The sequence below is a fragment of the Pseudophryne corroboree genome, chromosome 3, assembly GCF_028390025.1.
Source record: "Pseudophryne corroboree isolate aPseCor3 chromosome 3, aPseCor3.hap2, whole genome shotgun sequence".
In the NCBI taxonomy this organism is placed as follows: Eukaryota; Metazoa; Chordata; class Amphibia; order Anura; family Myobatrachidae; genus Pseudophryne; species Pseudophryne corroboree.
In genome coordinates this window covers 672,937,099-672,959,413 of record NC_086446.1, presented here as the reverse complement: position 1 = coordinate 672,959,413, position 22,315 = coordinate 672,937,099, and the positions used below count along the sequence as shown (strand labels likewise).

The 22,315-nt window shown below is 48.2% G+C and overlaps 1 long non-coding RNA gene across 1 annotated transcript in view; it reads right to left on the bottom strand.

Annotated features, from left to right (window-relative positions):
• Positions 1 to 307: 307 nt before the first annotated feature.
• Positions 308 to 22,315, bottom strand: part of LOC135056559 (uncharacterized) — a 58,860-nt gene continuing 36,852 nt past the window's right edge. The window contains exons 2-3 of the long non-coding RNA XR_010244016.1: positions 15,088 to 15,286; positions 308 to 1,568 (exon numbers count right to left, since the gene is read on the bottom strand). This is a non-coding gene — a long non-coding RNA (uncharacterized LOC135056559). The remainder of the gene's footprint in view (positions 1,569 to 15,087; positions 15,287 to 22,315) is intronic.

The window sequence follows — 22,315 nt, the reverse complement described above, 5'->3', positions numbered from 1 at the left end:
AAAGCATGATAACGGACTTGGCCAGAGTAGCACAGACAGCACATGGGGGGTAATTCCAAGTTGATCGCAGCAGGAATTTTTTTAGCAGTTGGGCAAAACCATGTGCACTGCAGGGGAGGCAGATATAACATGTGCAGAAAGAGTTAGATTTGGGTGTTTTATTTTGTTTCTGTGCAGGGTAAATACTGGCTGCTTTATTTTTACACTGCAAATTAGATTGCAGATTGAACACACCACACCCAAATCTAACTCTCTCTGCACATGTTATATCTGCCTCCCCTGCAGTGCACATAGTTTTGCCCAATTGCTAACAAACTTGAGGCTGCGATCAACTCAGAATTACCCCCATGGTGTGATAGGTATTAGGAAGTCAGTGTTATATATGCTCATTTTCACAAGTTCATTTTTATATCTGTAAATATTTAATATATTATATGATTTTTGGCAGGTATATTTTATTAATTGATTGATCTGTTTTCTTAAATTAAATATAACGGACTAAATTAGTCATTTTACTCTGTCTGTAGTTATGTCCAGCACAGGCTTGCCTAACACTGTACATACATACATGCACCAATATCACTTACAAGACCTGCATGTTAACTGGATATTGATGTACATATAACGTCCCCTGAAGTATAGGTGAGTGGGCTTCTTGTGTGACAATGTATAATGCCTTAAGAGATTTGTACTGTGGACACAGCTTGGGGGAAAGTGTTTCATACCCTCCAACTGTACCTTTTTGGCAGGTACAGTACCTTTTTTTTATGGTCTGAAAGTATAGGAAAGGGTGCATGGCCACGCCCCCTTTACCAGCGACCACACCCCATTCCCCAATTCATACCAATTTTTATGTGTAAAATGTTGGAGGGTATGGTGTTTCTGCGTCTAAAGGGCACAACAGCAGCTGAAATTCATAGCCAGCTTGTAGAGGTGTACAGTGATAACATCATGTCACGGAAGAAACAGGTTTAGGTTTGATGCACTGCCTTTGATAATGGCAGGACAGACATTCAAGATGTGCAGCCTCAATACTTTACTTATTGAATCGCCCTCATAAGTAGTTCTCCTGTGGATCTTTTAAACTGTGTCAGCGAGCAATGAATACATTTGTGCACTAACAAGGAGATCGAGAAAACATGCACTGTTGGGGGTCCCTAAGGACTAAAATTAGGAAACACTCTCAGCAACAGAGGTTTCAAGTGAATCAAAGAGAAATTATATAAAACTATATAACTTTATAAAACAAACAAAAACAAATTCCAGGATTAGATGCTTCAAATTTCTTTCAAAACATAAATACTTTAACCATGGCTAAGATCCACCCGAGAATTCTTAGAAACCGACATAGGAAATCAATTGTTGACGAATCCCTTTAACCGGCTGAATGAGCGTGACAATAGCCATGCTATACGACAGCCAGATCTAGCACAAAAGTGTTTGCTGCCCCCTTTTGTGCGTATCTGGCTTTGGCTGGCTGGTGAAAGGAGTGAGATGGGGTGCTGTCGCCGGCGTTTAAGGGCCACGGCAATGGTAACTCGCATCCTCCGGCAGCAATTGAATTTCCCCTGATGAATAAAATGAAAACACCCTAGTTATACAAAATCCTGAACATTATAGAGGGATTAAGAACCAGTAGCGGATTTACATAGTAAATAGTAAAAATATAGTAGTGGCAGCTACACTGACAGGTCTCCTCATCCACTCTCTGGTAGATTCCTGACCCACACTGAGGTGATGCCCCGCCCACTGGCAAACCCCGCTCTGGGTGATTGATAGCTAGGAGAGGACATTAACCCCTTAGATGCACTGTGAAACCTTAAAATCAACATTAATTGTATTTACCCCTACATTTACATCAATGGACATACAATTACACAATTACATACTGTATATCTTAACTACATTATTTACATCATAATATATACACAGGATACATACATATATATTTATTTGTTTTGACGTTTTACACCCATGCTGCATTCTACTATATTATATCGTTTTTAAATATAGCAACCCTAGCTGTGGGCACCAGCCTGGACCTGGTCGTGCTGAGTCAGCTGTCTGCTGAGGCTTAGGCTGACCATATTACCCCTGTAACCTGGGACACTTATGAATTACACAGGTTCTGTGGCTGGCTGACTACAAGCCTTCATTTCACCTGGTTTTAAGCAGCCACAGAACCTGTGTAATTCATGAGTGTCCCAGGTTAAAGGGATAATATGGTCAGCCTAGTTGAGGAAGAGGTATGGCATGGATTTTATAGTTTATCTGAGAAGTAAAAGATAAACTACAAATCAGATGAAGCATTACACCATTTACAAAGATGGCCACCTCCGGAGCTAGCCAGCCTTTCTGAGCATGCACACTGGGAAAGGGTGTAATGCAGCAATCCCAGTCTCTTACTATTAGCACTGCCTCACACCATACTTGCCTACCTGACCCTCTTCATGAGGGAGAAAATGCTCTGTTCCTGGACTTTCCTGGTAATGTATGATTGCCATCACCTGTGGTGAAACACCTTTCTTATCAATTAACTAGCTCAGCACAGGTGATGGCAATCATACATTACCAGGAAAGTCCAGGAACAGAGCATTTTCTCCCTCATGGAGAGGGTCAGGTAGGCAAGTATGCGGCTCACACATAGGGAGGCCAATCCCGGGCCATTTTTTCAATCCCGGGTATCGGGATTGAAAAATGGTCAATCCCGGGATTCCCGGGATACCCGGGATTGGCTTTCAACTGTTTCCGGCCATCCCCCACGTCCCTCCCCACCTGCCCTGCAGACATTAAAAAAAGTACAAACCTGCACAGCTGGGTATCTGGGTAGGAGGAGGCGGCGGGGTAGTGCAGGGGAGCCGGTGGTTGAGTGCAGGGAAGCCGGGAGGAGGCGGCGGGTAAGTGCAGGAGGAGCCGGCGGGTTAGTGTGGGGGAGGCGGGAGGAGGCAGCGGGTGAATACCGCCGTACCTCCTGCTCTGCGGCTGCTGACAGCGCAGCGTGACCTCACAGGCCCAGGACACGCTGCGCAGGGGGAGCCGAGAGGAGGGAGCCAGGCAGCGTCTGAGCGTCCTGAGGACGCTCAACGCTGATCCCTCAATCCCCGGGATTGGAGCTTCTAATCCCGGACGTTTTTGGACCTAAATCCCGGGATCCCGCCGATCCCGATCCCGGGATTGGCCTCCCTACTCACACATGTACAGGGAGCTTATGCGGAGCATCCTGTTCCTAAATTATTGCCAATTGTTTGTTATATCTTGTGGGGAAAGAAGGGGGGGGCACACTTACTGGGGGCCTGCTTGCTACAATCAATGGGGGCACACAATCACTGCGGACCTGTCACTACAATCAATGGGTGGGGGTTGGTGGGGGGGGTCACACACTGACTGGGGGCCTGCCTACTACAGTCAGTGGCGGGGCTCATACATTGACTTGGGGCCTGCCTGCTATAATCAGTGTGGAGAGGTGTCACACACTGACTGGGGGCCTGCCTGCTACAATTACTGGGTGGGGGGGGCACACATTTACTGGGGACCTGCCTGATACAATCAGTGGGTGGGGGTGGGTCACACACTGATTGGGGGCCTGCCTGCTTCTTTAGTCAGTGGGTGGGGGTTGGTGGTGGTGTCACACACTAACTGTGTGACTGTCTGCTACAGTTGGTGGGGTCACGTACTGACTGGGGACCTGACTACTACAATCAGGGGGGGGGGGGGGCTATGGATTGTTTGAGGCAGAAAGGCACTGGTACAAGGAAGGGGGCCCGCGCCGCACAAGCGGGCTCCAGTGTCACGACCAGGGGGTGCCAGTGTTTCAGGTGGTGGGGTGCGGGATGCAACCGCTTGCTCCCCTCTCATGCAGGGAGAGAAAGGACAAGCTGCCGCTGCCGCTCTCCCCAGCTCAGCACACAGCACTGAGCAGCGTGTTCTGGGCTGGGGAGAGAGTTTGCTGCACTGGCAGTCAATTCTCTCTCTCCCTGTCCAGCTCTCTGCAGTGGGGAAGGGGAAGGGGGTAGCAGGAACCGGGACCCCTTTGGACCCCTCCAACAGGCCTGGGTAAAGAGTAACCCCCCCCCCCCCCATCCTCTCGGGGCCACTGCCTGCATGGGAAAACAGGATGAAATATGTAACTTTCAGGAATATACAGACCAAGAACTAACAAGTGTCAGGTCAGAAATGGACTTCACAGATATCAAATGGAGGCTATGGAGAACAGGGTGAGGGGCATCCACAGATGTAGCCGAGAATGGGATGATGGTATCCAGTATCCCACTGCTAATGAGTAAGCTGGGATGACTGCAACTGTGCAACGATGGAGAAGTGAGAGCTAGAGAATCAGTCTTACTACTTGAGAATGTCAAGTAGCAATGCATAAACTAAGGATTCCAATTCTCAGGCTTCAGATGAGCAACCTGGTCCCCCGTCTGTGACCAGCAAAGACTGAATAAATGAATATGAGTTTGGTTAATATCAACTAGACTTTTAAAAAAAGTAATTTAGAGCCTAATTCAGACCTGATCGCTAGGCTGCTCTTTCATACAGCCTGCGATCAGGTCTGAACTGCGTTGGTCTGCAGCGACGGGGATCGGCGGGCAGCGACGGGATGTCGGGTGGCAACTGACCGTTTTGTAGGCGTGTCCGGCAAAACGCAGGAGGGACCAGGCGTTTGGAGAGAGGGATTCTGACGTCAGCTCTGGCCTCAATCATCGCACTGGAAGAGTATGTCCTGGTCTATGCAGAGACTGCACAAATTTCTGTTTGTGCAGCTCTCCTGCACATGCGATCGCACCCCTGCACAGCGATTTCCCCCTCCCCCTGTAGGCGGGGACTACCTGATCGCAGGGATGCAAAACATGCACCCTAGCAATCAGGTCTGAATTAGGCCCTTAATACAGATCAAGTGATGTTACATGTACAGAAAGTTTGACATCACAGCATGTAATTATATTTATATTCAGTACTATTGATGGGTCAAGAAACTCAGTAGCAAAGGGTACAGGCTGACACTGAGAGACGTGCTCTGCCCAAGGTCTGTCCGTTAATACCTTATGTTAACTCCCAACGGATGCTAATAAAACCCTTATTACCATTTTGAAAATGCACGAGATAAAATATTTGTAACTCTTACTTTAAGTAACCTTTACATTTGTACATTTCACAGGTTAGCACACAACCACATTCATAATGCTGATTTTTTTTTTTAACAATGCTAATGCTACTAAAAATACATTGTTTTCTGTCTCCCAGCATAGCCACCATTACTAATATACCAAAAAAGTTAAAGAAGACTCTTTCTAGGGCCATCTTAAGAGCATAGTAGGCCCTGGGCAAAGCAATGTACTGGGGCCCCTACACACCCATTACCGGGAATGCCCAGGCGCCCAGAAAGCTGCCCAGTGAGCCAATACGTAGTCGCTTACTGATTAATTTTATTGGCACTTACACCTTTTGCTGGGTGCAAAATATCCATACGCCTGTGGCATACACACAGGGCCGGTTCTAGCCCTTTTGGCGGCCCGGGCGGAAAATAGGGGCGTGGCTTCATACAGCGGGCGTGGTCAGTTACGCCCCCTGTAGAGTTGTGTAGAATTATTTGACACAGACCTGTATTACTTTCGGGTGTGGTATGTTAAGTAGATTAGATTTAGGTCGACAGAGTCTAGGTTGACCACTACTGGTCGACAGTAAGTAGGTCGACATGGTACTTTTTTTGGTGTCGTTTTCTCCATACAGTGATCGGGAACCCCAATTAGTGCACCATGTCCCCTCGCATTCGGTCAAGGTAGTCCACATGGATCGTAAAGTATGAAAAGTCATGTGCACTGGAGGGCAAAGTTGTCACTAGGAAGATACTGTAGCACAGAGGAGGAGCCGCTTCCCAGATAAAATTAAGCATACTCAGGGGGTGCATCATACCCGGGCCCCCTCCAGCAAACCTAATTAGGTAATTAGTACCCGCTCCCTCTGTCTCTGCACCATTGATTATCCCTCAATCCTGCCCACTTCACTGACAAGTGGACAGGATACGGAAGATCAATCTCCTCTTCTGGAGGTCTGGGGGCAGGGCCGGATTAAGACTTGGGGGTAGGGGGGGGCTGGGGCACTTAAAACAGGGGAGCCCGGGGGAAGGTTGGTGTATATAACATTGGTGGTCATTCCGAGTTGTTTGCTTGCTAGCTGCTTTTAGCAGCATTGCAAACGCTAGGCCGCCGCCCTCTGGGAGTGTATCTTAGCTTAGCAGAACAGCGAACTTATTTATTAGCAGAACTGCTACTAAATAATTTCTTACAGTTTCTGAGTAGCTCCAGACCTACTCCTAGATTGCGATCACCTCAGTCCATTTAGTTCCTGGTTTGACGTCACAAACACGCCCTACGTTCGGCCAGCCACTCCTGCGTTTTTTCCTGGCACGCATTCGTTTTTTAGCACACTCCCTGAAAACGGCCAGTTTCCGCCCAGAAACACCTACTTCCTTTCAATCACACTACGAACACTCGAGCGATGAAAAAACGTTGTTCGAGCTTGTGCAAATCTCCAAAGTTTTGTGTTAAATTAGTGAACGCATGCGCGCTGCGTACCATGCGCATGCGCATTTTCCACCTAATCGCTCCGTTGCGAAAAACGGCAACGGGCGAACAACTCGGAATGACCACCATTGTGCAAACCTCCCTACGTGACCAGGAGGGACAAAATGCTCTGTTCCTGGACTTCACTCTTAATATATGATTGGCGTCACTTGTATTGAACTATTTAATTAATAAGAAAGGTACTTCAACACAGCTGATTGCAATCATAAATGAAGACGGAAGTCCAGTTACAGGGCATTTTGTTTCTCCTGGAATAGGTCATGGTGGGAGGTATGGATTGTGCAGGGACATGCAGTCAGGGGAGGCAGTGCATCCCCTGTCATTAATGATTAAAATAATACAAAGAAGATACTTATGACACATCTTCTGTGTCATAAGTATCACCTTTATATTATTTTAATCATTTTTGCAATTAATTTGGGTTTGGGAGGCACCGATAGTGGTGGCGTCATTTTTTAAATTCAAGATGTCCACCATGAGCCAATCACGGCTTGCCGCGTCATCGCCCCACCCCCTCTGGGGGAGTTATATAAGTCAGCGCGAGGGAGCGCTTGTCAGTCCGGCGGCGGAGGAGGAGCAATGAAGAGCTCCTGAAGAGAGAAGATCCAATAAAAGTCCTGGATGGGCAGTGGCCATAAAAAAGAGCTTAAAGGCCGCCGCCCCCAGGTGAAGACGCCGCATGAAGACACTGGAAGCCCTAGGGAGGCGGTGGCCATGAAAAAGAGCTTAAAGGTCGCCGCCCCCCTGGTGAAGACGCCGGAAGCCCTGGAGAGGTGGCGGACATGAAAAAGAGCTTAAAGGCCGCTGCCCCCCCCCCCCCCCCCCAGGGGAAAATGCCAGAGGAAGACGCCAGAAGCCCTGGGGAGGCGGCAGCAATGAAAAATAGCTTAAAGGCCCCAGGTGAAGACCCTGTATAATACAACATTTTTTTAAAGATGTGTTTTGTTTTATATTTAATTTTTTTTTTTTTACAGGAGGGCTACAGGAGCCAGCGGGCCTTTAATGTCCAGGCATGCTGGCACTTGTGGTTTTCCAAGTGTCGGCATGCTAGGGCAGGCTTGCTGGAACCTGTAGGCTCCCTGTAAAGAACAATATTATCATACCATGGGGTGCGGGGCATAGCACTGGGTTGTTGCTCGGGCGGGATCGGGAGGGATTTTTCTTTTTTGGGGTCCCCACTTTCTGAGTAATTCCAGCCCTGGGCTGACTGGTTTGGGGGGTGTTAGATGTGATGGCAGGGGGACCCCACACTCAGTGTCTCCCCTGCTATGGCATTTTCTTCCCTGGCTGGTTCAGCCTGGTGCTGGTTTTAGTGATATAAGGGGGACTCTACACTTTTTTTCTTTTTTTTCATTAATGAGGGGGATGTTTATCAGTCAGTGCCTCCTCAGCCAGTGATCTTACCGCCCGTCACTGAGATTTTGTATATTAAATTCAAACCAATGGTGTATATTAGATTTAAACTAATAGTTTAACAATGCCTGGGTACTGTTTATAGCTCCACCTAATGGAGAGACAACTATTTTCTTGTAGTGGAACAAAGACAACTTGAGCAATCTTCGAATTTTTCTGGGAAAAACACGGGAGTGGCTGGAGAAACGGAGGAGTGTCTGGGCGAACGCTGGGTGTGTTTGTGACGTCAAACCAGGAACGACAAGCACTGAACTGATCGCAGATGCCGAGTAAGTCTGGAGCTACTCAGAAACTGCTAAGAGAGGTGTAATCGCAATATTGCGAATACGTCGTTCGCAATTTTAAGATGCTAAGATTCACTCCCAGTAGGCGGCTGCTTAGCGTGAGTAAATCTGCTAAAAACAGCTTGCGAGCGAACAACTCGGAATGAGGGCCACTGTCCTGATCACATTCTGGATGCCTAGTTCTGCTGCTGCACAAGAGGGAGAGAACATTTAAGTAGTAGTGCTTAAGTTCATCATATGTCACAATATGCCGCACAGTACCCCCAATTCACACTATGATATATAGTGCTCACGCTCATATTGTGCCTCATTATAGTGCCCCGGTTCATATTATAGAACATTAAAATGCCCTTAGTTAATTTTATACCACACTACAATAAGCAGGTCCAGGGGCATACCTAGATATATTGTAGGCCCCAAGGTAAAAGTTTGAAAGGACCCCTATGTACCACCCAATGGCGAAAAATGTATTTAACACATGTAAGTGTGACAGGGAAGGTGTGCCCCTCTCAGCTCTGGGCCCCATAGCAGCTGCACTGCCCGCACCTATGGTAGCTACGCCCTTGACCTCAGGCCCTTTCGGCATACCTCCCAACTGCCCCATCCATGGGCCTCAGTGTCCCGCGGTGGGAGGGGGCAGTTGGGAGGCTCCTGTCAGTCACTGCTCTGCCTAGCATGCGCACAGCATCTATTCATGGGAGGCAGAGGGATTGGGGGCATGCAAGCAGCTCACATAGCGCTGGCCATGCCCCCACATTGATGGAAAATGGGAGCGTGGCTCATGAAGTCATGCATCCTTTTCTACAGGCACGCCCCTTTTCAGCCAGGTGCGGCTGCGCTGTGCCAGGGAGTCCCTCCTTACCATCTCCCGGTGTTGGGAGCTATTTATTAACAGCCAGTTTGTCAAAGCAGCTGCAACCCGTTCTACTCACCTCGGGAATTTGCCTCAACAGTACTGGTGGGAGTCTATATCCCCGCCCAAGCAATCACAAACGATGCCCTGCAACAGCTGGCCACCAGGATAACAGATACAGAACTCAATTATCCGGACTCACTGCTTATAGTATTGGGAGACTTCAACAACGCCAACCTGAGCCAGGAGCTACCTAAGTACAAGCAGCAAGTCAAGTGCCATACCAGGGAGGGGCGAACCTTGGACCGCTGCTATACCTTCATCAAGAAAGCTTACCGGTCCATCCCCCGCGCAGCCCTAGGCCTTACTGACCACTGCACAGTCCATCTGTTCCCGAGATACATCCAGAAGCTGAGGACGGAAAAGCCCGTGGTCAGGTCCGTCAAACGCTGGACAAGCGAAGCAAAGCTGAAGCTTCAGGCCGGTTTTGACTGCACAGATTGGAGGGTTTTTGAAACTTCTGCTACCGACCTGGACCACCTGGCTGATGTAGTGACATCCTACATCAGCTTCTGCGAGGACACGTGTGTGCCAACAAAAACAGTCTGCACCTTCAATAAAAACAAGTCTTGGTTCAACTCCCAGCTCAGGAAGCTTTGTCGGGCCAAGGAGGAGGCATACAGCAGCGGGAACAGGGCCCTGTAGAAACAGGCCAGGAACTCCCTGACACGTAAAATTAGCTGGCTAAAAAATGATTCTCCAAAAAGCTGACTAAACCACAAAAACCCGAAAACCCACTGTCATGTACCAGGAACTGGCGGACGAGCTGAACAACTTTTACTGCAGATTTTAGAAGGTGACCCCCTGTCCCAGTCCTACCCCTGTCCCAGGTGAAGCTGACCACCCACTCCCCTATCCTGGTCTCCACTCCCAGGCATGCGGGTGGATCAGAAAAAGGTAGAAGAAATGTTCAGAAGTGACAAACCTAGGAAAGCCACAGGCCCGGACGGAGTATCACCATCTGCCCTAAGAACTGTGCTGTTCAGCTCACTTCCATCTTCTCCAAGATCTTCAACACCTCACTGGAGATGTGCAAGGTTCACTCTTGCTTTAAATGTTCAACAATCGTCCCGGTTCCAAAGAGTGCAGCTGCAAAAGACCTAAACGACTACAGGCCGATCGCACTAACATCTGTCGCAATGAAAGTGTTTGAACGGCTGGTGCACCACCTGAGAAAAACAACTAACGCCCACCTAGACACCTTGCAGTTCGCATACCGAGAGAACAGGAGTGTCGAGGACGCAGTTAACTTGGGGCTTCACTACATCCTACAGCACCTAGACCGACCGGGCGAGGGTCCTATTTGTCGATTTCAGTTCAGTATTCAACACAATCGTCCCCAGTATCCTGCAAGCCAAACTCCTCTCGTTAGGGGTCCCAGAATCAACATGGTTCTGGATCGTCAACTTCCTGACAGCAAGGAAACAGGTAGTGAAATCTGGGTCATTCACGTCTAATGGGCGCACAATCAGCACGGGGGCCCCTCAAGGATGTGTCCTCTCCCCCCTGCTCTTCTCTCTATGGGGGTCATTCCGAGTTGTTCGCTCGCTTGCAGTTTTTAGCAGCAGTGCAAACGCATTGTCGCCGCCCACCGGGGAGTGTATTTTCGCTTTGCAGAAGTGCGAACGCCTGTGCAGCAGAGCGCCTGCAAAAACATTTTGTGCAAAACAAGACCGGCCCTGGACTTACTCTTCGTGTGCGTTGATTCTAACGTTGGAGGGTTGGCTTTTGACGTCACACACCCGCCCAGCGTTCGCCCAGCCACGCCTGCGTTTTCCCTGGCACACCTGCATTTTTCCAAACACTCCCAGAAAATGGTCAGTTGACACCCAGAAACTTCTTGTCAAAATTCCTGCGTTGTGCCGTGCGACTGAAAGCTTTGCTAGAACCTGTGCAAAACCACAAAGGACTTTGTACCCGTACGTTGCGCGTGCACATTGCGGTGCATATGCATGCGCAGAAATGCAGATTTTTAGCCTGAACGCTGCGCTGCAAACAACTGCAGCTAGCGATCAATTCGGAATGACCCCCAATATACCAACGACTGCACCTCGGCCGAGCAATCAGTAAAAATTATAAAATTCGCAGACGACACCACCGTTATCGGCTTCATCAAGGACGAAGACGAATCTGCATACAGATGCGAAGTGGAACGGCTAATGCAGTGGTGCGGCAGGAACAACCTTGACCTAAATCCCCTCAAAACAGTTGAGATGGTGGTGGACTTCAGAAGGAAACCCAATGCCATGCAACCGCTCGTAATAGCTGACTGCGTGGTTTCGTGGGTCGACTCCTTCAAATTCCTAGGGTCAAAAGTTTCCTGAGACCTCAAATGGGGACCCAACATAAGCACTGTCATAAAGAAGGCCCAGCAGTGGATGTTCTTTCTGAGGCAACTCAGGAAATTCAACATCCCGCAGAAGATGCTGCTCATCTTCTACATAGCGATTGTAGAATCTGTCCTATGTTCCTTGATCACAGTGTGGTATGAAGCTGCCAATGAGAGTGACAGACGGAGGCTGCAAAGGGTGGTGAGGACAGCTGAAAAGATTGCTGGGGTTGACCTCCCTCCCGTCCAGGAATTATACCAGTCAAGGGTCAGGAAGCGAGCGGAGAAAATCGTGGCAGATATCCAGCACCTAGGTCACAAACTGTTTGAACCGCTTCCATCAGGCAGACACTACAGGTCCATTACCGCGAAGTCGACCAGATTAATTAAAATCTTCTTCCCACTAGCAGGACCGGTGCTAGGGTTTTTGGTGCCCCCCTGCAAACTATAAATTTGCGCCCTCCCATACTTTACAAAGGGACAGTGCACATAATGCTTTTACACATAATGCTCCCTGTAGTAGTGCCGCTTACACACGTAACACCCCCTGTAGTAGTGGCACTTACACACGTAAAGCCCCCTGCAGTAGTGATGCTTTTACACGTAACGGCCCCTGTACCAGTGACGCTTATACAAGACGCAGTGACGCTTACACACGTAACGCCCCCTGTACCAGTGACGCTTATACAAGACACAGTGACGCTTACACGCGTAATGCCCCCTACAACAGTGACGCTTACACATGTAGCGCCCCCTGCAGCAGTGACGCTTACACACGTAATGCCCCCTGTCAGGGCCGGTGCTAGGGTGTTCGCCGCCCCCTGCAAACTATAAATTTGCGCCCTCCCATACTTTACAAAGGGACAGTGCACATAATGCTTTTACACATAATGCTCCCTGTAGTAGTGCCGCTTACACACGTAACACCCCCTGTAGTAGTGGCACTTACACACGTAAAGCCCCCTGCAGTAGTGATGCTTTTACACGTAACGGCCCCTGTACCAGTGACGCTTATACAAGACGCAGTGACGCTTACACACGTAACGCCCCCTGTACCAGTGACGCTTATACAAGACACAGTGACGCTTACACATGTAGCGCCCCCTGCAGCAGTGACGCTTACACATGTAGCGCCCCGTGCAGCAGTGACGCTTACACACGTAACGCCCCTGCAGCAGTGACGCTTACACACGTAATGCCCCCTGTCAAGGCCGGTGCTAGGGTGTTCGCCGCCCCCTGCAAACTATAAATTTGCGCCCTCCCTCCCATATTTAATAAAGGGATAGCATATGCTGCGAAGGGGTGTGGTCTCACAAGGAAGGGGCATGGCCACACAACAGTAGCAATTCTAATTACGCCACACAGCAGCACAATCTTATTCACATTACACTGCACATAGAGCCCTTGATTCATATTATAGTAGTGTCCCTTATTCACGTTATTCTACACAGTAGTGAATCCTGTGTTACAGTACTATTTACTCCGAGTGCCGTCTATATATATATATATATATATATATATATATATATATATATATACAGTGGGGATCGAAAGTTTGGGCACCCCAGGCAAAAATTCATTTTAATGTGCAAAAAGAAGCCAAGGAAAGATGAAAAAATCTCCAAAAGGCATCAAATTACAGATTACACATTCTTATAACATGTCAAAAAAAGTTTGATTTTATTTCCATCATTTACACTTTCAAAAGAGCAGAAAACAAAAAATGGCATCTGCAAAAGTTTGGGCACCCTGCAGAGTTAATACCTTGTACTGCCCCCTTTGGCAAGTATCACAGCTTGTAAACGCTTTTTGTAGCCAGCCAAGAGTCTTTCAATTCTTGTTTGAGGTATCTTCACCCATTCTTCCTTACAAAAGTCTTCCAGTTCTTTGAGATTCCTGGGCTGTCTGTGACGCACTGCTCTTTTAAGGTCTATCCACAGATTTTCAATTATGTTGAGGTCAGGAGATTGTGAAGGCCATGGCAAAACCTTCAGTTTACGCCTCTTGATGTAATCCACCGTGAATTTTGAGGTGTGTTTAGGATCATTATCCATTTGTAGAAGCCAGCCTCTCTTTAACTTCAGCTTTTTTTACAGATGGCATCAAGTTAGCGTCCAAAATTTGCTGGAATCTTATTAAATCCATTTTTCCTTCTACTCGTGAAATGTTCCCTGTGCCACTGGCTGCAATACAACCCCAAAGCATGATTGATCCACCCCCATGCTTAGCAGTTGGACAGAGGTTCTTTTCATTAAATTCTGTGCCCTTCCTTCTCCAAACGTACCTTTGCTCATTCCGGCCAAAAAGTTCTATTTTAACCTCATCGGTCCACAGAACTTTATTCCAAAATGCATCCAGGCTTGTCTATATGTTCATTTGCAAACTTCAAACGCTGATTTTTGTGGTGAGGACGTAGAAGAGGTTTTCTTCTGATGACTCTTCCATGAAGACCATATTTGTACAAGTATCTCTTTATAGTGGAATAGTGTACTACAACTCCAGTGTCTGCCAGATCTTCCTGGAGGGATCGTACAGTCAAACGTGGATTTTGACTTGCTTTTCTCACAATCCTGCGAGCTGTTCTGTCTGATATTTTTCTTGGTCTTCCAGATCTTGCTTTAACTTCCACTGTTCCTGATGACTGCCATTTCTTGATTACATTCTGAACAGAGGATATGGGCATCTGATAACGCTTTGCTATCTTCTTATAGCCTTCTCCTGCTTTGTGAGCGTCAACTATTCTCAGTTTCAGTGTTCTACACAACTGCTTAGAGGAACCCATGGTGCTGATTGTTGGAGCAAGGTCAGATGAGTCTGGGCTTTTAAAACCTTTGAGATTGACATCACCTGGTCTTTCCAGATGATGATTGAGAACAATCCATGACACTGCCAGGTCTCAGCTGTCCAAAGGGGGCAGTACAAGGTATTAACTCTGAAGGGTGCCCAAACTTTTGCAGTTGCCATTTTTTGTTTTCTGTTCTATTGGTAGTGTATATGATGGAAATAAAATCAAACTTTTTTTGACATGTTATAAGAATGTCTAATCTGTAATTTGATGCCTTTTGGAGATTATTCCATCTTTCCTTGGCTTCTTTTTGCACATTAAAATGAATTTTTGCCTGGGGTGCCCAAACTTTTGATCCCCACTGTATATATATATATATATATATATATATATATATATATATAGAAGATGGAGAGAGACGGCACTCCAGAGACATCACGTACGGTAAATGTTACCACAAGTGTTTATTCTAACATACAGTATTAATGTTTCGGGGCCAGTTGCCCCTTTCTCATGTCTTGACCACTGGCCACGAAACGTCAATATGTTAGAATAAACACTTGTGGTTACATTTACCGTGAGTGAAGTCTCTGGAGTGCCGTCTCTCTCTCCATCTTCTGCATATTTAGGGGTGCAATCCCGGATGTGTCATAAGGAGTGCTGGGACTTTTGGATTTACTATATATATATATATATATTGCACTAAAAAGAAATGAGGGCGCACTCAGTGAGATATAAATGCCAGAACGTTTTACTACACATAACATATGCTCACATACATCATAGTTTAAAAGCACCAGTGTGAAGAGGAATCGCTGCCGTCTCCGGATCACAGCCTGCGGCTCATCCTGCACAGTTCTGGCTACAGTCTCCAATGGATCAGCGTCTCAGCTTACGGACTCAATGCTCACAATCAGCAAACACGTCCTCAGTTGGCCACGCCCAACGCGTTTCGAAGTCCAACGGTGATCTATGGATCTATGGATGAACAATGGTGGTAACATTGTCCAATTAAGAGGTGACATCATTTGGAAATCACGGACTTTACTCATATAAGGACACTGAGCATTGATTGCATGACCATTCAATCTAAATATATATATATATATATATATATAGTATATCTCCTATATATTAGCCCAGATCTGAGACTTTGTGACTCATTTGCTAATGCTGGGCGGAGTCGCAATGCTGGGCGGAGTCACGGATCTGGCCTAATAGGTTACAGACACCACACAAACCCCCATCACCCCGCCTCCAATTACTGTCCGGCTCTCGCTCTCGTGTGGTGCCGGGAGCACCGACCCCCCTGCACCGCCCCGTCCTCCTCACCCGTTCGTCTCACGCGGGTGATCAGCGGTGTGTGGTGCTGGGAGCCGGTAAGCGCCGCCCGCCGCCTTCCTCCTCTCCTCTCCTGGCTTGCCTGCTGCGGTGTGTACGCTGGGCGCTGTGCAGCAGGAGGCAGCAGCCTCCGCTCAGGAGAGAACAGCGCACAGCGAGAGCAGGCAACCCCCACCCTTATGCCTGCGGCCCATCGCCATCCCTGCCTCCGCCTCCCGGCCTGGAGAAGCCGGACCTGCAGCTGCACGAAGGGAGCGCCCGGGTTCGGCCTTGGCCCCGCACAATGAGCTGCCCCCATCATTCCCTGCCTGTTGCTGACACAATGGCTGCACAGGGGGCCCTACCACTAGATGAAGATGGCCATTACTTATATCCTGCAGCTAGGGGGACATTGTGACATGTGGGGCGTGTACATGTGTTTGCAGCTATGTGTGTGTATGTAGGGCAGTACTCTCTGGTACAATGTAGATTTTCTCTATCCGTGGCACCCCCGCATCCACCCCTGCCCCACCCGCACCACCTCCGAACCACCTACCCCACCAGCAGCACGCCCGCACCGGTCCCTCCACCAACCGCAGCGTCTACAGACCTCCTCCCCCATCCGCCGCACCCATGCCCCCCCCCCCGCCCCACCTCCAGAACCTCCTACCCCACCCGTGGCACCCCCGCACCCGCCCCTCCACCAACCGCAGCGTCTCCATACCTCCTCCCCCACCCGGGGCACCCCCGCACCCACCCCTCCACCAACCGCAGCGTATACAGACCTCCTCCCCCATCTGCCGCACCCATGTCCCTCCCGCCCCACCTCCAGAACCTCCTACCCCACCCGTGGCACCCCCGCACCTGCCCCTCCACCAACCGCAGCGCCTCCATACCTCCTCACCCACCCGCTGCACCCGACCCTCCACCACCCGCAGCATCTCCAGACCTCCTCCCCCATCCGCCACACCCACGTCCCTCCCCCACCCGCCCCACTTCCGGAACCACCTACCCCACCCGTGGCACTCCCGCACCCGCCCCTCCACCAACCACAGCATCTCCATACCTCCTCACCCACCCGCGGCACCCCCGCCCCTCCTCCAACCGCAGCATCTCCGGACCTCTTCCCCACCCGCCGCACCCACGCCCCTCCCCCACCCGCCCCACCTCCGTAACCTCCTACCCCACCCGTGGAACCCCGCACCCGCCCCTCCACCAACCGCAGCGTCTCCAGACCTCCTCCCCCATCCGCGGCACCCCCGCACCAACCCTTCCCCCACCCGCGCCACCTCCGGACCCCTTACCCCACCTGCGACAATGCCAAACCCACTCCTCCTCCAACCGCAGCGCCTCCAGACCCCCTCCACCATCGCAAGGGGCTACGCCCCCTTCACCATCGGACGCCCCTTCATCGTGCATTTCCTACATAATAGCCCAGAGTGATGTGTGGCTAACGCTGGGCGTGGCTAGGAGCTCTCATTGGGTTAGCGCTAGCATAGATCCGCCCCCTGGTGATGTCAGAGGTCACTTTACAACTTGGTATTAGCGGCAGTGTCGGATAGCGCTGCTGCGGCTGTGTGTAGGGCCCGCACCTCTGCCACCACAGTAACATGCACGTGCTGTGGCGCTCTGGACCGCCGTTTAGCCTCTGCCGAGCTGCTCCCGCTGCCCAGAAGCCGTGCCATGGAGGGAGCACCGTAGCGTGTCACCGTGGCTGGCGCAGCTGCATGCTGCTCTACAGCACACAGGAGACTACCAGCTGGACTTCAGTAAGTAGCACGGATGCATCAGCGGAGGGTTGCAGGAGCCTGGCAGTGCGCTGCTGCTTTCCCCTTTCCTGCCGTGCACAACACATGGCCCGGCTCTGCGCTGCCTGTCCCTGGGAGAGCTCTGCTGCTGTGTCCCGGCTCTGCCGGTCATGACCTTGTGGCGCCATGTGTCACCTATGCTCTGCCTGTGTCCCCTATACTGTCACCTCTGCGGTGCACCACCTGGATGCACCTCATGCAATCCCGCACCACTCCCAACCGCAGCACCACCACACCCTCCTCCACCCGCGGTGGCTCCGGACCACCACCACCCCCCACCGTGTCACCCCTGCATCCGCCCTTCCCCCAACCACCGCACCCGGCCCACCAACTGCACCCCCTCAACCAACCTGCACGCAGCACCCCCGCTACCCCCCTACCACGGTGGCTCATGACTCTCCCCCGCACCCCTGGACACCCTCCACATCCGCGTCTATCCGACACTCCCCCATCCACAGCACCTCCGGCCTCCTCCCCCATCCGCCCACCCTTCACCCTCCTCCATCTGCAGTCCCCCCCTCATCCGCCCCTCTACCGCCCTAAGCACTCCCGCAACTACCCCTCCCCCAGCCGCGACACCCCCTCCACCATACTAGGTGATTCATCATGCCCTGCGTGCGCTGTTCACACAGTCGCAAGGGGCTACGGCCCCTTAACTATCACACGCCCTTTGTCCGCGCACTATTTAACCACTCACACAATTATGTGTGGAGGTAGTACTCCATATAATCAACATATTGCTTGCCCAAAGGCTTAAGGGGGTGTAGTCCCTTGCGACGGTGTGAAGAGCGCCCATAGGGCGCGATGAACCACCTAGTATATAAAAATCAGCATCAATATGAAATTGCATTCACTCTCTGAGCATGGTTCACGTATAATTGTGAGTGCTGCTTGCAAATGAACATTAAATATATATATGTATATAGTAAGCTGTAAGCCGGCACTCCTGCTGGAGGACGGTCAACACATGTATACATCGAGGCGAGACTCCAATCGACTTATAATGAAAAGATTCTCAGTCCCGTTGTGATCGTTTCAGAACTTTTACTTTTGTTCCTGACGAAAGAACAAAAGTAAGAGCTCTGAAATGTTGATCACAACGGGACTGAGAGTCTTTTCATTATAAGTCGATTGGAGTCCCGCCTCCGCGTAAACCTCGTACATGTGTTGACCGTCCTCCAGCAGGAGTTCGGTATTACAAGGGCACCAGCGCAAAGTGGCCACAAGGCAAGCACGAGTGCCGGCTTACAGTTTACAATATATATATATATATATATATAGAATCTCACCACTCGGCGGCACTCCGGACGAATGAATAAAGACTACAAAGTCACCTTGTATTAAATCGACGTTTCAGTGCTCGGCGGCACTTTTATCAAGATTATCAGACAGCATAAAAAACCATTGTGTATACACCATATAAATAGCATCAGTGAGACCACACGTTGCACGTCAAGTCCCGCCCCACTCCCAATCATCGTGGTGCCGGGCATGACGTGCAGACAGCTGAATTAAATAAACTTTTACATTGAATGCACATTGTGAAAATCACAGTGACAAAAGGCATAAAAATCCAAAAAGTCACACATAAATACAAATAACACATCTAAATAAAACACGTGAAATATAACAAGAATAAAAACCAATGACAAGCACTAAAATTTTTAAGCAGATAACTCATCCTACAACTTCAAAATATGGCACCACGTCTACCAAGACGAAGTGCCTGTGCGTTAAAGATTTAAAACAACCATACAATCTGAATCAATTCATTAACTATAGTTAACTTACAAAATAACATAATACAAGTCCATAAACGGCAGTGTAACAACAGGCAGAAGCCTATTCATTACAGATAGCAGTGTAGTCCTAAGGACTCATTTAACCCTCGAGGGGAAAGTGTCCCTAGCCTTTCAATCCACTGTGTCTCACTCTGCAACAGCAGTTTTTTTCTATCACCTCCTCTACTCAGGACAGGTATATGATCAATCATTCTATATTTAATTGCTGTGATATTGTGTTTAGCAGTTGCATAGTGACGGGCTAAAGGCTGTTCACTTGTGCCTTTGAGAATTGCGGCTTTGATGGCCAATCTATGGAGCGCCATTCTCTATTTAAATTGGCGCTCTGTCTTCCCAACATATTGTGAAGAACAAGGGCAAGTGATCACATAGATCACATATTGGCTCGAACAGGTGAGGTGATGCCTAATAAAAAACTTTTTATCGGAATAGGGATGATTAAATACTGCGCCTGTTTGTAAAAATCCACACGTAGTGCAGTTCGGGCAGCGAAAACAACCATGTTTGGGAGTTCCCCAAAAGGTTGTACCCCTTATTGTATTGCCACCCATACCTGTGATATCCGTACGAACCAAAACATTTTTTACAATTCTTGCCCCTACGGTAACAAGGCATCAGTGAGGAATTGGACAAATTTAAATCACTATCAGTCTGTACAAGAGGCCATAGCTTCTTAGCCGTTTTGATCACAAGTGGACTTAAATGGGTATATGTATTAGGCCACACAAAAGGTTTAGTGGCCTTTGTTGCCTTCTTGTTACATACTAGCAAGTTATCAATGGGTACTGCTAAGGCTTTACGTTTCATCGTATCAAGGTTCTTGGGACAATATCCTCTCTCCAAGAATTTTTTATACATTAAATCAACCTGAACTAAAGCTTCAGTTCTGTTGCTGGAAATACGTAGCACCCTTAAAAATTGACTATAAGGCAAGGAATCTTTCAACGCCTAGGATGTGCACTTGAAGCCAACAATAAATTGTTTCTATCAGTTGCTTTCGTAAATAATGACGTCTCCAAAACGTCACCCTTTGTTGTAATGGTCACATCAAGATAATTCACTGTATCTTTGCTGAGCTGGTAAGTAAATTTAACCGGGCTGTTGGACTGATTATGTTCTTCTATCAAAGCCACAAACTCACCTTCCAACCACTGCCACAAAATAAGCACATCATCTATGAAGCGAAAATATGCTAGAATTTTACTAGAGATTACAGGGTTGGTAAAGAATACGTCCTGCTCAATCATAAACATGTATGAATTTGCTAGCGACGGAGCCACTGAGTACCCCATCGCCACACCGGACGTCTGCAGGTAATATTTCCCATCAAAATAAAAGTAATTTTTAGTCAAAATCATTTCTAACAAAATCATAAATAACTCTATATCTGGACCCGCATATTTCACATTGTTAGCCAAAAGCAACCTAACAGAGAACAACCCCTGTTTGTGCGGGATACATGTGTATAAATTGCAAACATCAACAGAAATTAACAACAAATCAGGTGGTAATAGCGGTAATTTTCTCAACGACATGAGCAATGACGTAGTATCTTTCAGAAATGTAGGTTTGGATTGAATCAAAGGCTGCAAAAAACCATCTAGATACACTGATACCGGCTGGAAGATCGATCCCCGCGCGGATATAATAGGTCTCCCCGGTGGTCTAGTGGGGTGCTTATGCACCTTTGGCAGCGTGTATAGAATTGGTTTGATGGGACAGGTAGTCACTAAACAGTTCCTAACTTGGTCGGAAATCAAATTCTCTTTCACAGCATTGTCCAAGACAGAATCCAGTTCTCTCTTAAATACAGCGGTCGGGTCCTGTGTCAGCAATTTGTAAGTATCGGCATCCGACAATTGTCGGTAAATCTCAGCCCGATACGATGAAAGATCCTGTATGACTATAGAACCGCCCTTGTCAGACTGACGGATAATGATATCATCATAAGAGGAAAGAGCTTCTAGGGCTAATTTTTCTTTTTTATGAAGATTCCAATATTTAGGTTTAAACGCTCCCGGGTTGCTCATTACCTCATGATTAAGTAATCTAGTGAATGTCTTTAAAGATGGATTATTACTGGTAGGATCAAATCTGGAGCGTGTTCTAAATGCCATAAGATGAGGTGGTAACGCATTCACTTCAGTTAATGGAGCCAGTTTACCATAGTGTTCTTTAAGTTTAATATTTCTGTTAAGTTTGAACAGGTCAACCTTTCATTGTAGATTGTCAAAAGGAGTGGTGGGGACAAAGGATAAACCTTTCTGTAGGACGTTAATTTCATCTTCAGAAAATGAACGTGACGATAAATTAAAGATTAAGTCCTGCGTTTGGCCGGTGGCTTTTTGTTGTTTGTTTTTCCCCTGCCGCGTGTTTTGCCTACCGCAGCGGGTGTATCCCCGTTTGGGTTTTGAAGTTGAGCTCGCGTCTGCACCCCTAAAGGGAGACGTCTGGAAAACGCACCTTCATTATAGGAATCACTGTCACTGCCTGTCGTGGCAGGATCTGCATGGAATTTATTACCCCTTTTAATAAAGCGTTTTCTAAAATGTGGTTTACTTCGCTCATCACCATATGCTCCAGTTAGCCAGCCATAAACCCTCTGATGGTCATAGTCTAAATCAACTTTGACCCGTTTCTCCTTTTTATATTTTTTATGGATTGAAAGGCTAGGGACACTTTCCCCTCGAGGGTTAAATGAGTCCTTAGGACTACACTGCTATCTGTAATGAATAGGCTTCTGCCCGTTGTTACACTGCCGTTTATGGACTTGTATTATGTTATTTTGTAAGTTAACTATAGTTAATGAATTGATTCAGATTGTATGGTTGTTTTAAATCTTTAACGCACAGGCACTTCGTCTTGGTAGACGTGGTGCCATATTTTGAAGTTGTAGGATGAGTTATCTGCTTAAAAATTCTAGTGCTTGTCATTGGTTTTTATTCTTGTTATATTTCACGTGTTTTATTTAGATGTGTTATTTGTATTTATGTGTGACTTTTTGGATTTTTATGCCTTTTGTCACTGTGATTTTCACAATGTGCATTCAATGTAAAAGTTTATTTAATTCAGCTGTC